Source organism: Pan troglodytes, chromosome 2 (assembly GCF_028858775.2).
Source record: "Pan troglodytes isolate AG18354 chromosome 2, NHGRI_mPanTro3-v2.0_pri, whole genome shotgun sequence".
Taxonomy (NCBI): Eukaryota; Metazoa; Chordata; class Mammalia; order Primates; family Hominidae; genus Pan; species Pan troglodytes.
Window position 1 is genome coordinate 42,641,497 of NC_086015.1, and position 15,038 is coordinate 42,656,534.

The following is a 15,038-nucleotide window of genomic DNA, read 5'->3' on the forward strand; positions in this document are numbered from 1 at the left end:
ACCCAGCACCTAGGGTTTGCAGTCTCACCAACCCCAGAACACAGTGCAGCTTTGCCCGGCCACAGGGCACTCGCCTTCTGCCTGCCCCTCACTGCTAAAGAAGAGGCTCAGGAAGAGGGTGTGGGTGCCCTCAAAACAGGAGCTCACTCCCCATAGGTGGAGGTCAGGACTCCCTGATCACACTCTGATCATACTCCACAAATGAGCACAGGGCCCCTGCTCTCTACCCTGGCTGACAGGACTCCCTCCAAAGATGAGTCTGGGTGCTCCTGGCTTGGCAAGACCAGGGACAGGAGAATGGGACTAGATGTAGCTTGACAAGCTGTAACTTCACCCCAGTCATCCACAGGCCCCCAAATGTGGAGATGACAGCCAGGAACCTCGCTCACTCCAGGCTTGCTTGCTTGGAGTCACCCATCAGAACTTCTAGCCCTGCTTGTAAGGCAACTGCATTTTTTCCTTGAGAACATGTCAACCCATCAACACCTCACAGACTCATTTTATTAATTGAATGATTCAGTGAACATTTAATCAGCACCCATTGTGTACATGGTCCTAAAAATGACTACACAGAATACTTTTCTTCCCAAAGTGATGGATCCCAAATCAACAAGAGATAATGAGGGGATGAGGAAGAGTCATCAGTAAAGAGAGTCTGTGGTGGCTGGCAAGGAAATTCACCCAGATTTGCTGACATTGGCAACGAGGAAATGCCCTGAGCCAGAGAACCAGGCCTTGCATCCACCTCTGCCTCCCCCTCTGGCCTCCCACCTCACCCTCTTGAAGATTTCCTGTTCCTAGGGATAAGGAAGTGGTTAGGGCTGTGCTTGGAAGCCAGCTCACCTGAGTGAATCTGGGCCCTGGCCACGCATTTGTCTTGTGTCTTTGGGCAGATTAATTGATTGATGTTTCTCTACCTCAGTTTTCCCATTCGTAAAATGGGGTTAATAATAATATCTATTTTACAGGGCTGCTGTGAAACGTAAATGTATTGATATTTGCACATGCTTGACACACAGAAAGTGCCAAATGAATTTAGTTGGTATTGTGGTTATTGTTGTTATTATTATTCTTATGAGAGATCAAGCTCAGAAGGCCTCCTTGTTGCCCACACCAGCCCTCCCTGCCTGGGCTGGCTCTTTCCCTCCTCTCTGTATTCCTGGCACACTTGAATTTCCATCCTTACTTCAGCACAGGATGGAGTAGTTTACTTGCACGCCTGCCTCCCTCCTGGATTTTTGTCCTGGTCTCCCAAAGCAGGGACTGGTGAATGAAGGAATGAAAGAATGAGGGAGTGTGAGATTAACCTTCCTATTGCCTGGATAGACACTCACACTGTGACTTAGTCCCTTTTCTAGACCTCAGTTTTTCCAACCCCAGGCACTGGACTAAGGACCACCCCAGCAGCATCACATGCTCATTCTGTGCCCTGCACTGCACTCAGTGCAGTTCGTGGATCACCTTACTTCATCCTTGCAACAATCCTAGGAAGACGGGGGTTATTAGCCTCGCTTTACAGATGGGAAATCTGACTGTAGGAGAGATGAAGTGAGCCCCTGTCTGTATGAAGCCAGGCCTGTGAGCCTACCCATTGCACCACATTGCCTCCTACCCCTGCGCGCAGAGAGTGGGATAAAGGCTCATGGCTTGCCTATGGCCCATCTGCCTGGACTGTGTCTGTGACCCCCACTTCAAGGCTAAGAGTCAGCCCTGTCAGCCTCATCTGAGCCTGGTTCTCCCTCTATGCAGCCCAGATGCTCCCAGGGAGACCTAGCCGATTTCTGCCCATGCCCGAAGAGTCAGCAGTTTTCCTGGCAGAAGCGATTCCCCAGCAGTTTTTCTCTCCAGCTCAAGCACTGTCCAACAACAGGGTGGCCACTCATTCACTGCATGTGGCTACCAAGTGCTTGGAATGTGGCTACTGTGGACTGAGTTGTGCTATTGTAAAGTCACATCCATTTTGCAGGCTTAGTACAATAAGGAATGTTGACTATTTCGTTAATAACTTTTAATATTGATTACAAGTTAAACAGATAATATTTGATAGTAGTATACTGGATTAAATAAAATGTGTTCAAGTTAATTTCACGTTTTTTTAGTTTAAAAAATGTGGCTGTTAGAAAATTTAAAATTGCATATGTGGCTTGCATTTGTGACTCATATTATATTTCTGTTGGATGGCACTGACATCAAGTTCCAGCCACCAGGACCTAAGCCCTTAAAAAATTCTACCTGAGGCCGGGCACAGTGGCTCATGCCTGTAATCCCAGCACTTTGGGAGGCCGGGGCAGGTGGATCACCTGAGGTCAGGAGTTTGACACCAGCCTGGCCAACATGGTGAAACCCCATTTCTACTAAACATACAAAAAGCTAGCCGGGCGTGGTGGCAGGCACCTGTAATCCCAGCTACCAGGAGGCTGAGGCAGGAAAATTGCTTGAACTCGGGAGGCAGAGGTTGCAGTGAGCGGAGATTGCACCACTGCACTGAACTCCAGCTTGGGCGACAGAGCGACATTCTGTCTCAGGCAAGGGTGGGCGGGGGGAAGACTTCTACCTGCTTTGGGGGTGGGGCTGGCGGCGGGGGCCTCAGGGAAGGATTGAAAGAGCATTGTCCCCCGCAGACCAGAAAGTGCCCATCCTGGTTTCTGGCAGTGGCTGTGGGTGGTTGTGGAGGCTCAAGCCACAGGTTGGGATGGTGGGGGATGTAAGTGGGAGGGATCGACAGTAAGTTTCAGACCATCCCTCCCGCCCAGGCAATTGTCTGCACAGTCTCGGCTCTCCCGGGCTAACAGCTTGGACAAAGGCTCAGTGGGGGTGCCAGCTGGTGCTGGTGGCCCGTGCTTTCAGGTCCTTGCTCCCAGATCAAAGGCACATTGGTCCGTCCTTGCACGGGGCCTCAGCTAACCAGCTCCCCACAGGCTCCGCTCCTTTGAGGCTGCATAGGCATTAACCCTGTCCAGTCTGGAGCCCAGTTCTGGGGGAGATGGGAGAGTCTGAGGAGCCTGTCATTCTCTACTCTTAATCTCCACCTCCAGCGATCTTGCTAAGTCCTGAAGAATCATCCCCATCCCTCCTGGAGGTGGAGGAGAACACACCCACCCTGAAGCCAGGGAATGCCCTCATTTACATACATTTGCATCTCATTTATTCCAACACCCAGGCTGAAGCCGAGGCTAATTCAGCTGACAGGAAAACCCCACCTGCTTTAGCTCTGCTGCTCTGCTGAAGTGATTCCCCAGGCAGGGATGAAATGAAATGGGGGTCCCTGAGACCGGGTCCCCCTCCAGAGGTGGGAGCTGAGGAAGAGTGGGCTCTTCGGCCTGAGCCCTGAATTTTGCCCACCTCCCAAGGACAAACTGGCCTGGGGGTAGCCACTCTCTTCCCTGAAAGGTGGGTGGCCCTGCTTTTTTCTTCATAGCCCTTCTCCATAGTAAGAATGGGGGCCGGGGGCTTGGCAGCAGCTTATTCAACCCATCGACTGTTCATCAGTGTCTGGGTGCCAGGCCAGGGGAACTGCAAAAGGCCCAGGTCGTTCAGGCACCCCCTCCAAAGTGCATAGGGCACCCCCCTACCCCAGGCCCGAGTCTTCTTTGTCAGCCCCTTTACACATGCCCAGGTCCATCCACAGGGGATCTAGAATATGCTGAGTGGCACTTCGCTGTCAGCCAAGGCAGCACTGCCCCTGGCCCTGGGTTTCCAGGGCGGGGACCTGGATGGTCTAATACCCTGAAACCACAGAGACCCAGAGTTGGAGTGCCAGCTTAGTCACCCAGGGGCATTCCACCCCGGACCCCAGACCATCTCTGTGTAAACACACATGGTACACATAATCAGGCCAGAAAGGTGCCCACATGTGGCCCAGGAAACACCGTCATGGCACACAGGTGCCCGAGACAGCAATCAGCGTTCTAAGTCTCTTTCTAGCTCAATTCCTTCCAACTCATGTTTCTCAATACTTGAGCTGAAAAAAAGCTTCACAGAGGAACTATGCACTGATGCCATGGCAACTGAGGCATTTATGGGGCACCTACTGTGTGCACCAAGAGAGATGGAAACCTCGGAGGCCCACCTCTAGGGTCTCTTAGTGTCCAGAGGGAAATAAGCCAATCAACCAATACACTAAATTTATGCCACAAAAGTGTCCATGATGTATTATAGCCAAATGTGCAACCCTTTTTTCTTAATATTCTTTCATACTGAGGTATTCTTTAAACACAAGAAAATGCTTTAAGTATACAGTTGGATGAGTTTTGACAAATGCATACACCTGTGTAAGTGCCACTCCAATAAGACAGTAAACATCCCCTCACCCCAGAAAGTCCCACTATTCCTTTCAGTCAACTGCTCTGATTTCTATCACCTAGGTTGGTTTTGCCTGTTCTGGAACTTCATGCATATGGAATTCTACCTTATGGGCTCTTCTGTGTCAGGCTGTTTTTACTCAACACAATGTTTGAGATTTTTACCTTTTATTTGTTGGCGAGTGTGATCTAAGCTCCCTGTGTAATGCACTGTGAATACAAGTCACCCATCTGGGGACGTGTCCTTAATTTGATCATAAAAGGCGAGGACTGGAAGGGACCTGAAGTCCAGCTATCTCTGGGGACCATAGGCCCCAAGGGAACCTTAGGGAGTTGTTTTCTCTCCTTCCCTCGGACTTCCTGAAACAGAAGCTCAGCAATTAGACATCTAATAGGCACCTAGGCTCAGCAAGCAAGTGGAGGCTTTCCTTGGGTTTCCAGTTTTACTGGCAACTAGCTGTCGCTTTATTTAACTGGCAGTCTGTGCTGCATCTGACCCAGCACAGTGGTGAGGCTGTCGCTGCAAATGGCCGGCTGAGCTCCCATGTCTTCTTCTGACCACGTCTATGAGCAGAACATGAGGAACAGAGGCTGGGGTGGGTGGTCTCTGGCCCTCAGCCTCCTTGTACCCCACACCAGCTGGTGTCCCTTGAGTGGAGCCCTGGGCTCAGTACAGAATGAACGCGGGGCTGGGGTTCTTCCTAGGAGCATGCCCAGAGGCAGCAGAGCTGCGCAGCCAAGGGCGGGCACCTTGGCTCTGAGGGGCTTGTCTGGGCCACTTTCCTGCGCTTGGCCCAGGTTGATGAGGCTGGGGCTTTGATGGCCAGGCAGGGTGCACTGATTGGGCTTGGCTGGTCCCACCCATGGTCTGATTTTTTCCCCCATCTTAGATCATTTGGGGTACCTCCCAGCCTAGCCTGAGTGTAGAGGGATGGCTAATGTAGCTTGAGTACCCTGAGAACTGATTTGGTGCCTGAAGCCAGATTACCTCTCTCTGCTCTGCCATCTCTTTGAAAGCGGCCTCTTGCCTTGCACAGGCCTTCGAGGAATCAATACCTACCAGAACGGCATTTACCATTCTCCTGGTGCCAGGAGAAGCCTCTCTCCTGTTCAAAATCCATTCCCAGAAACCACGGGGGCTCCCTGGGCAAGGGTAAGGGTGAAGTCCTGTCTGAGCTCTGCCCACTTCCCCCGTGTGACCTTGAGCCTATGGGGCAGCCAGCACCAGCCTTGGCCACCCAGGGCTGTTAGGAGGCCAAGGAAAGCCCTTGGTGATGATGACAGGGGTTTCTGAGTGGACAAGAGACCCTCCTGGGCACACAGAGATGCTGTGAGAGCAGCTCCATCCCTCCATTCTGCTAATACCTCTGTGGGGACATGACTTTCCATTGCCTCCCTAGGAGATTTAAACAGAAGAAGAAACTGAAGAGGAGAGAAAGAACTGAAGCCTCAGTGCATAGACATTCTCTCCTGACAACAGGCCCAGTCACATGATCTGGGCATTCACCTCTCTGAATTCTGTGCATCCTCTGTGGAGGGGTACCAGTCCCACCTGTTCCAGACAGTCTCACCTGGCTGCTCTGGGCCACACTGACCTCCCACCAGGGAAGCTCAGCCCCTAAGTTCAACCTTACATTCTTCCTGTCCTGGGCGGATCTCTCCCTGGCCCTCTGAGGCGAACCTAGGAGGTCTTAAGAATTTTCACTGTCCTTTTCTGCCCCTCCAGAAGAGTAAACAGAGTGAGGAATGGACAAGAGAGGTTGAGAAACTGTTCTATCAGACTCTGGCTTCGCAAATCACAACTAAATTTTATGTTGGCCTTGGGGCATACCAGGTACCCCTTGGGGAAATGAAGTTGCAGGGGGAGGCTGTGGGTACCAAGCTCCCCAGCCCATGGCTGTGGCTCTTCAGGGAAGACAAGTGACGGCAGGCGGGGTGGAGAAGGTAAGATAAGTGTTAAAGAATTGATGTCAGATGGCCTCAGTGTTGTGCCAGGGGTGGTGCCTACCTCCACAAAGCCTGGTCCTGGGACTTTCCCCACACTGGGGCTCCCAGGCTCTGAGAATTGATGTGGGGTCTCTATAAATAGCGTCATTCCATATTGATCATCTTAAAAAGACACGGTATGTTCTAGGCCCACGGATAGGAGAGTTGTGTCTAAAAATAGTCTTATCCCCAGGAACCGCTGCCAGCCTGAGGCGAGTGGTGTAAGCTGTGCATAGCCGAATGGGCAGTCTGAAGGGGTGGGTCAGAAACAGAGGCACAGAACCTCTCCATCCCTACCCTATTCCCTCTGCTCCAACCCACAGAGTTTGCCCCTGCCTCAGGGCCTTTGCACTTGCAGTTCCCTCTGTAACATTCTTTCCCTAGACCTCCTCGGGCTTGGTTCTTTCATGTTATTCAGGTCTCAGTTCAGTCTCCTCCTTCAAGGGGCTTTCCCTGCCCAGCCAGTCTAGAGTCACCCCCACGTCTCTCCATCACATTGTCCTGTTGTATTTCCTTCATAGCACTAGCCCCTATCTCAAATTATCTTCTGTATGGATTGGTTTAATGGTATCTCCCTACTTGTATGTAAACTTCATAAGAACAATTGTTATAGCTTGTACACCTTCTAGAACCTTCCATGGCCCAAAGGCATGAACTCTGCCTCAGACCCCTGCATCAGGGCAGCCTGGGCTGGCAGCAGGCTGTGGGGCTCTCCCGTCCCAGGCTTCCCCTGCAGCCCTGGCCAGCCCTGTCGTGGGTCTGCTCCCCACGGGGCCCAGCCTCTGTCCACAGGCTACTCACTGGCCCTGCTTTTTCCTCTCTCTGCCTTCTTCATGTATTTAGCCGCAGGGCTTTTACTCCAGCTCCCTTCTCCCAATCCTATCACCCTGGATACCTGCCCTAGACAACTTAATCTTGTCCCTAAATACGGCTTTCTGGAACACCCTTCTCTCTGCAGAGCAAGGGCTCCCTTCCCTTTCTGCCTGCCACCCCCAGCAGGAATCACATTTCCTGCCATCAAAATCTCCCTCCCAGAGATTCACAGAAAGAGTTATTCCCTCTACCCAGGCCTTCCTGACTGCCCCCTGAACAAACAGTAACCACTACACACTTCACTGGTACGATCTTAACTCACAGACCTGCAGCCCTCACTGAGGGAAAGGCCTTCCCCCAGGCTCCTGCATGGCGATGTGCTGCACGGACACGCATGCCCACAGTGTCCACTCCAGGCTCTCCCGACAGCCCTCCCTGACCCCACCCCTCGCCAGCTCCCTTCTATCTCTCTCCTCCCTCTTCAACCATCAAACTCTTTGAAAGAGCTGTCTACACATGCTGTCTCCACGTCCTCACCTCCAGCTCGCTTCTCAACCCACTCCAAACTGGCTTCCATTCCCACCAAGTCACTCATTCATTCATTCAACAAGAACCCGTCTGTACTGGGCCCTACATTCTGCGGGCGCTGAGTGGAGTTTCTCCTACCAAGGTCACCAGCACCCTCACCGTGGCTCGATCTAATGGACACTTCTTTTTAAATTATTGATTCTTTTTCTATCTATCCATGAACTTCTGAGAATGCACCTTAAGTCTCTCAGCAGAAAGAAACAGGGCACTTTCCCTCCCCCCGAGCAGGGCACTCTCCTTGCCTTCTGCAGCGCCTCCTACTCCTGGCTTTCCTCCTACCTCTCTGGCTGCTCCTTCTCAGCCTTCTCTGCAGACTTCTCCTGCTTTGATGGTTGGAGTATTTCTGGGCTCCTGACTCAACCCCCTTCCTTCTTACCCTCTACACCACGTTAGAATCACCTGGGTGCTTCCAAAACTCCTGATGCCCAGGCCTCATCCCAGGGTCAAATGAATTAGCATGTCTAGGGCTGGAGCCTGAGCATAGGTATTTTTACTTAAAGCTTTCCAAGTGATGCTAATGTCACCAGGAGTGAGAACCCCAGGTCTGCACTCTCGCTGGGCAATCTAACTCAGTGCCACATCTCCAATGACCAACCTCTGCTGAAGGCTCTAAGTTTCCATTTCCAGCCCAGATCTCCATCCTGAACATACTTCCTACCTGGACCCTTCCCTCCAACTACCTTCTGGATGTCAGCATCTGTCCCTGGAAGTACAACAGGTTCAAATCAGAACCATGAAACATCTGTCACTTTTCCTTTGCTCTTCATCAAGCTTGCCAACCCAAATTTAACTTGCCCATTCTTCTTCTCATGGTGCGCCAGGGGGCAGCACACCTCACTTAGTGAGACACTGGAGGTGGGGAATGGGAGAGCAGCATGTCACTTGACAGAGAAGGAAGATGGGACACCATAAGTTCTATTACCTGTGGTAAGCTGCCAGTCGCCTCTCCTTCAATGGAAAGACTTTGGATGGCACCCATGGTCTGAGCTGGGGAGGTGGTATAGTACACAGCAGATATTGACACTTGGGCTCAAACCCAAGCTCTGCTACTTAGAAAATGTGATGGTGTGCAACTATTTAACCTTTCTGGACCACCAGTTTCACCATCTGCAAAACGGCCATTATGATGGTCCCTACCTCTAGGGTTGATGCAAGGATTCAGTGAGATTAACCGTATAAAGCGCTTAGTGCCATGCCTGGCCTGCAGAAAGCACTCAGTGAATGTTAGTTATTTTTAGTAACATTACTGAGGATAAATTCCCAATTCCTGAGCAGAGCTCACAAGGGCCCCCGTGACTGTGACCTTGGCTTTAACTCCGCTCTTCTCTTCCTCACACCATGGGGCCCAACGAATCACTCAACTAATAATTGTGCTGTTTCACTTCTCTGTCTTTTGTACATACTGGTCCTGACAGCTAGACTGCACTGTCCTTGCCTGGAAAACTCCTATTCACCCTTCAAAACCCAGTGTGGAAGGTTATTTTTGTTAGAATAAGATTCTTGACTATTCCGGCCAAAGGTAACCACCTCTCCTGTGAATGGGCTCTGGGGACACACTTCTACCACTGCACACCCTTCCAATAACCTTCCCAAGAGTGAGCATAAGCCAGCATCCTCTGAACAGAACACAAACTGCAATTTGCCACTGTCCCTGGCTGCCCTCAGGACTCCCTTCTCTTTGGATTGCCTGGGCACCAGCCTCCGCTGTTCTCCCATCCCCAGCTGTCTCTGGTGCTTCCCACTAGTCCTCCAAGCCCAATCTTCATGCTGAATGAGTCAATACTAGAATTTTTCCAGAGGAGCTTTGATCAACACACAGAGAGGGAGCCGAGCACCTTGGAGCACAGCAGCTGCCCTTGCCACATTGGGCTGAATGCTGGCTCTTGGCACCCCAGGGCCAGTTCCCCTTCTGCTCAGATCCTCCTGGCTCAGTTCTAGGCTTATTTGCCCCACAGAAAGTAGATCTCAAGGTGTCTTCACACTGAGTGGTGCCCCCAATCCACTGATTCTCTAGATGACATTGAATAAGTCCTTGAGCTCCTCTGGGCCTCAGTTTCCCCACTTCTACGATATGGTAGTGATGACATGATTAAAAGTTTAATGAGGCTCTTTTCAGCACAGAGCTGGACACTGTAACATAGAATCTGTGTTCCATACCCCGGCTGTCACCTGACCTCACCCTCTCCATGCTCCTGCAACAGCAGCCTGACCACCCTCATTCCACCTCGCACTCATTACCACCGATTCATATGCACCTGCCCAATTCTAACTGAGTGGAGATGAGGTCAAACAGATGGAGTTGAGTGCAGCGGCAACGGCCTGGGCCCCCAGTAGCTGGGGCCTCTGCTGCTCAGGGTCCCACTAGATCCTGAAGGATGGTGGGAACCTGGGAGAGGGCTTGGGATGCCATGGCATGGTGGGGGTCACGTGGTTTGCCTGTCTGGATGATACTGCCTAGGCTCACTGGGAGACACACCTGGGGTCTCAGCAGGAGGCGAGCAGATGCCTGGGAATGGAACATAGGCCCAGGACCTTAAGAGGAGATAGATCCCATGGCCCAGGGCTGGGCTGAAGGCACTGAGGAGCACAAGAGTGAGTCCTGCACTATCTTAGCCATGGCATCCTGATCTGGCTGTGCTCTGCTCTCCAACAGGTGTTTGCAAGGCAGGCCTACAGCCAGGGACTTGTCCCCAACATCATTTCCCCCCATCCTCATCACCACCACTAACAGTCCCCACACCTCTGGCCCCCACCAGCCCTTGGCCTCTCGGACAAAGCTTGGCACCTCCACTTTCTTCCAGAGCGCCACCAAAGACGATCAAATAACACAGAGGTCGAGAGCCACCTCCCATCAGCGTGCGTGGATCTGTCCGGCTCAGAGAGAGGAGGGCAGAGAACTCTCTCCAATCTCACCGCAAAGAGATCTCCACCCCTTCAAGAAGCACAGAGATCAGACAGAGGAGATGCGGCCCCTTTAGGGCGTCAAAGGGCACCGAGATCTCTACATGGTCTAAACGCGCAGAGATCTCGTCCCACAGAGAGGACAGCCCCAGCGGACGGTTCCCCCTGGGCCCAGAGAAAGGGGGTGCGTGGCTTCCTCCCCCATATCCAGCCCTGCTCGGTCAGCCCCCGCAAACCCCGCTCTCTCGAACCACATTCATGGCGCGCCTAGTCGCCGCTCTGACCTTGGGGTCTCCGGCCTCCGGTATCCGGGTCCCAATCCCAGACCCTCCCCGAGCCTGCGCCAGGGATGGCCGGGAAGCTGGGGCCGCAGCTCCCCCTCCCCCGGCCCTCGACAGCGCACCGGGAAACCCGGAAGGAAAGGGAAGGGAAGGGGGGCGCACGGTGATTAGAGACGTCTCCCCCGGGGATACCCTCCAGCCGGGCGGATCTGCGCCCCTTCTCCCCCTCCGGTTCTCTGGGGCACTGATCGGGGAGGGAGCGGCTGGGCGGACCCGGGGCAGGGGAGGAGCACGCAGGGGCTGGAGGCTTCGGCCCTCGGGGAGGAAAGTTGGGCGGCGGCAGGCGGAGGGGGCTCCGGCCGGGCCAGGGCTGCCGGGCGCGGGGGCACTCGCTCACCTGCTGGTCCCCCGGCCCGGCCCCGGGGTGGGCGGCTGCTGCTTGGCGCGGACTCGGCTCGGCGCGGGGCTCGGGGTACTGGGCGCAGGCTCAGCGGCCCCGGGGGAGCGATCCCTGCATCCTACGGGCGCCGCCGCCGTCTCGGCTCCGCGGCTCTGTTCGGGCTCCCGGGCTGGGCAGGCGGCGCGGGCTCGGGCTGGGGGCGGGGTCCGGGGCGGGGTCGGGGCGGGCCCCGCCTGGGCTCGGCCTGGGGCTTGGGGCCCCGGGCTGGCTCCGCCCCAGAGCGACGCGCCCAGGGCTCCGCACGTGGCGCTCCGCCCGCTCGGAGGGGGGACACACCGGCGCCCGCCGGGGCGCACACTCCCACACTGACCCGGGGGCTCACAGCCACAGACAGCCGCCCACGCGGCCGCGGACAGACAGACATAGGCGGGGGTACACACACGGCGACCCGGGGACGCTTCACCACAGATGGCCACCCACGCGGACGCGGACAGGCACACATTAACAAACACTGGCATACACACCAGCACCCGCCGGAGTATACACACACACACACGCAACCTTGCTGACTTGGAAAGGCTACCAGACACCCACCCACCCACGTGGACACGGGCATACACTGACACTCATGCCGAGACAGACACACGCTGCCATAGGCATACCTGCACTGACACAGACACACACATGCACCCTGAGACAGATACACACCCCCACACACCCACACAGACACAGACAGACACATCATTGACACACACTGACACTGAGGAAGACACTCTGACAAACTTAGACACCCACATGACTTAGACACACATCCACTGACACACTGACACAGAGACACACACACTCACTGGAACCACACTTTCCTGGAGACACACTTAGTGATGCCACAGAAATCTGCACAATGGTACACATCTACCTGAACACACTGACGCACATGCTGACAGAACCAAACACACACCCAGACCCAGAAGCAAGCAGGCAACCAACACAGAGACACCCACACACGCGCGCACACACACACACACACACATATATATACATGTATATACCTCTTTATATATATACTTCCACCCTCTTGAGCCACATACAACCTTCACCTTGACACATGCAGAGCCTGGAGTCACATACCTACACACCCACTGTTTCTCACTCAGAGACATGGTCATAGGCACACACACGCGGAGACATACACTGACAAACAGTTGCTCCCATGCCCATGCCCAGGGCCTATGGGGACACACTTCTTGTTTAAACAAAACAGGCCATCAGGGCAACCCGCTTGGGTCCCCTTCCACGCTGTGGAAGCTTTGTTCTTTCCCTCTTCACAATAAATCTTGCTGCTTCTAAAAACAAAAACAAAAACAAAACAAAACAACAAAAAACAGGCCATCAGCTTTTGCCCACGAAAAAAGTACAGTCATTGGAAGGGATGGTACACTTTTCTGCCACATTTTCAGGGCTCCCAAAAGCAAGAACCGCTCTTAGAGAGCCAAATGGGTGCCAGGGTCTCAGAGGGCACAGAGGTGCTGGGTTTGGGAGCCCAGAGGCTGGGACCTGCTCCTCCATGATGGGGATCTTGGAGAGGTGGGAGGGCAAAGAGGGGGGTGGGGGACAGCGTCCGTTTGCCACCTGGATGTGGGGCTTCGTTGGACGCCTTAGGTACATACGGAGGGGCTGCTCTGCTTGCAGGAGGGGATCAGTAGGAAAGTCAGTCCACAGGAAAGTTCAGGACATGGGCCTCTCCGGCCCCGAGTTGAGTGGGGTGTCTGGGGTACAGACGGATGGACCACAGGTCGGCTGCCAGCCTTTAGCGCCTGACGAGCCTCAGGTTGGCTAGCAGCTCCCACTATCGGCCAGAGGGGGAAGTGCAGGCAGTGTCAACGTTTCAACCCACGTGCAGCCGCCTTCCCAGAGTCACACCTACCAGGCAGGAGAGTACAGTAGCAGGAAGGTCCTACCTCCCCTAAGAACTTCCATCACGGGCTTCTCGGCCTCAGAATGAAGCTTCTACTTGCAAACTGACATTGGGTCAAGCAGGAGACAAGGCTAGGATAGAAGCTGCTGGGAGTAGGGGTGGATACCTGCCTCCCTTCCATCCATATGTAGCAGAAGTGGGGTTTTCACTCTCCTGTTTAGTATTGGGCAACTGGATGTTGCCAGCAGGAGAGGTGGGCTGAGCCTGGTAAGTCTACATGCACCCTGAATTTAAACAAGGGGAGAGAAGCCCAGGGGATGGGGAACCAGAGCCCTGAACCTGTAGAAGTTCATCCATAAAAGCACACCTTGTGGTCCTAGAGAGGCCTCAGAGTGCAGAGACAGGCAACAGGTGTCTGGAGACAGGCACTTCCTACAAAGAGCCCTTGCCAAGATCTTGGCTACTCCCTTCTCTTTGCCAGACCCTATTTAAATTTTTTGTTTTGTTTTGTTCTGTTTGAGACGGAGTCTTGCATTGCCTCCAGGGCTGAAGTGCAGTGGCGTGATCTCGGCTCACTGCAACCTCCGCCTCCCCAGTTCAAACAATTCTCCTGCCTCAGCCTCCTGAGTCTCTGGGATTGCAGGCGCTCGTCACCATGCCCAGCTAATTTTTTGTATTTTTAGTAGAGACGGGGTTTCACCATGTTGGCCAGGCTGGTCTCGAACTCCTGACCTCGTGATTTACCCACCTCCGCCTCCCAAAGTGCTGGGATTACAGGCGTGAGCCACCACGTCTGGCCAACCCTATTTAATTAAAGCAATAAGAGGAACCTGTTGTCGGCTGTCAGAGATAAATGTTTTTAAAAACTAGTATATCCTTTATTCGCCCCTCAGTTTCGCCCAGGGTTTGCCTTTACTTTGCCTCAGGTTCAAAGCTGGGTTAACCATATCGTTACTCCTCTCTTGTGTTTTTGTTTTATTTCTTCCCCCATCATCACTCCACTGCCATCTCCTTCTCCACACAGGCACCCATCTAAGAGCTAAAGTAGGTCTTTATGTGCACATCCTTGTAAAACAGGTAGTATTGTTGTTTGTGCATATGTGTTTTCTCTTCTAACAGCCCAAAGCTTTTCTTTTTATGTTTTACTTCCATTGAACCTACATAATGGAAAAGTGCACAAATCCTAAGTGTTCACTTGAAAGGGTTTTCTGTTGTTGAACACATCCGTGTGAGCAGCACAACACAGAAACCAAACGTTATCAGTACCACAGAAGACCTCTTTGTGCCCCTTTCTGTCACCACCGCTACACCCACCCAGAGTTAACTACTACAGTCACATCGAATTCCCCTTGCTAGTTTTGCCTGGTTTTGATATTTATTTAAAGTGGAATTGTATAATAGGAGCTCTTTTGTGTCTGGCTTCTTTTGATCAGCTTTACGCTCATGAGAGTCACATGTTGCTGCTTGTTGTTGTAGTTCATTCATTCTTGTTGCTGTACAGCATCCTATTGTATGCATATACCAGACTTTACCCATTCTACTGCTGATGGGTGTTTGGGTAGTTTCTAGTTTGGGGTTCATGAGTAGCACACCTATGAACATTCTAGTACATAAATTTTGATGAACATATGTACCCATTTCTGCCAGGTACATATCTGGGAGTGGAATTGCTGAGTCATAGGATAATGTGTGTTTGCTTTTAGCAGATGTTGCCAGACAGTTTTCCACAGTGGTTCCACCAGTATTCACTCCACCAGCAGTGAATGCATGCATCCTTTAACACTTAATACTTTTGTCATTTTCATTTTTTCTCCTTCAGTGGGTGTGCAGAGGTTTCATAGTCTGGTTTTAAT

The 15,038-nt window shown here is 52.8% G+C and overlaps 1 protein-coding gene across 5 annotated transcripts in view; it reads right to left on the reverse strand.

The window, feature by feature from the left end:
• The window catches only part of SCN5A (sodium voltage-gated channel alpha subunit 5), a 103,305-nt gene extending 91,872 nt beyond the window's left edge, over nt 1-11,433 (reverse strand). For 4 of the 5 annotated variants that reach the window (XM_016940743.3, XM_063806702.1, XM_016940744.3 and 1 more), the window contains exon 1: nt 11,268-11,424. The gene's annotated coding sequence lies outside the window, so the exon portion shown is untranslated. Of the gene's footprint in view, nt 1-11,267 lie in introns of all 5 variants that reach the window. The other variant, XM_016940745.3, reaches the window with a different exon arrangement.
• Between the last annotated feature and the right edge of the window lie 3,605 nt (nt 11,434-15,038).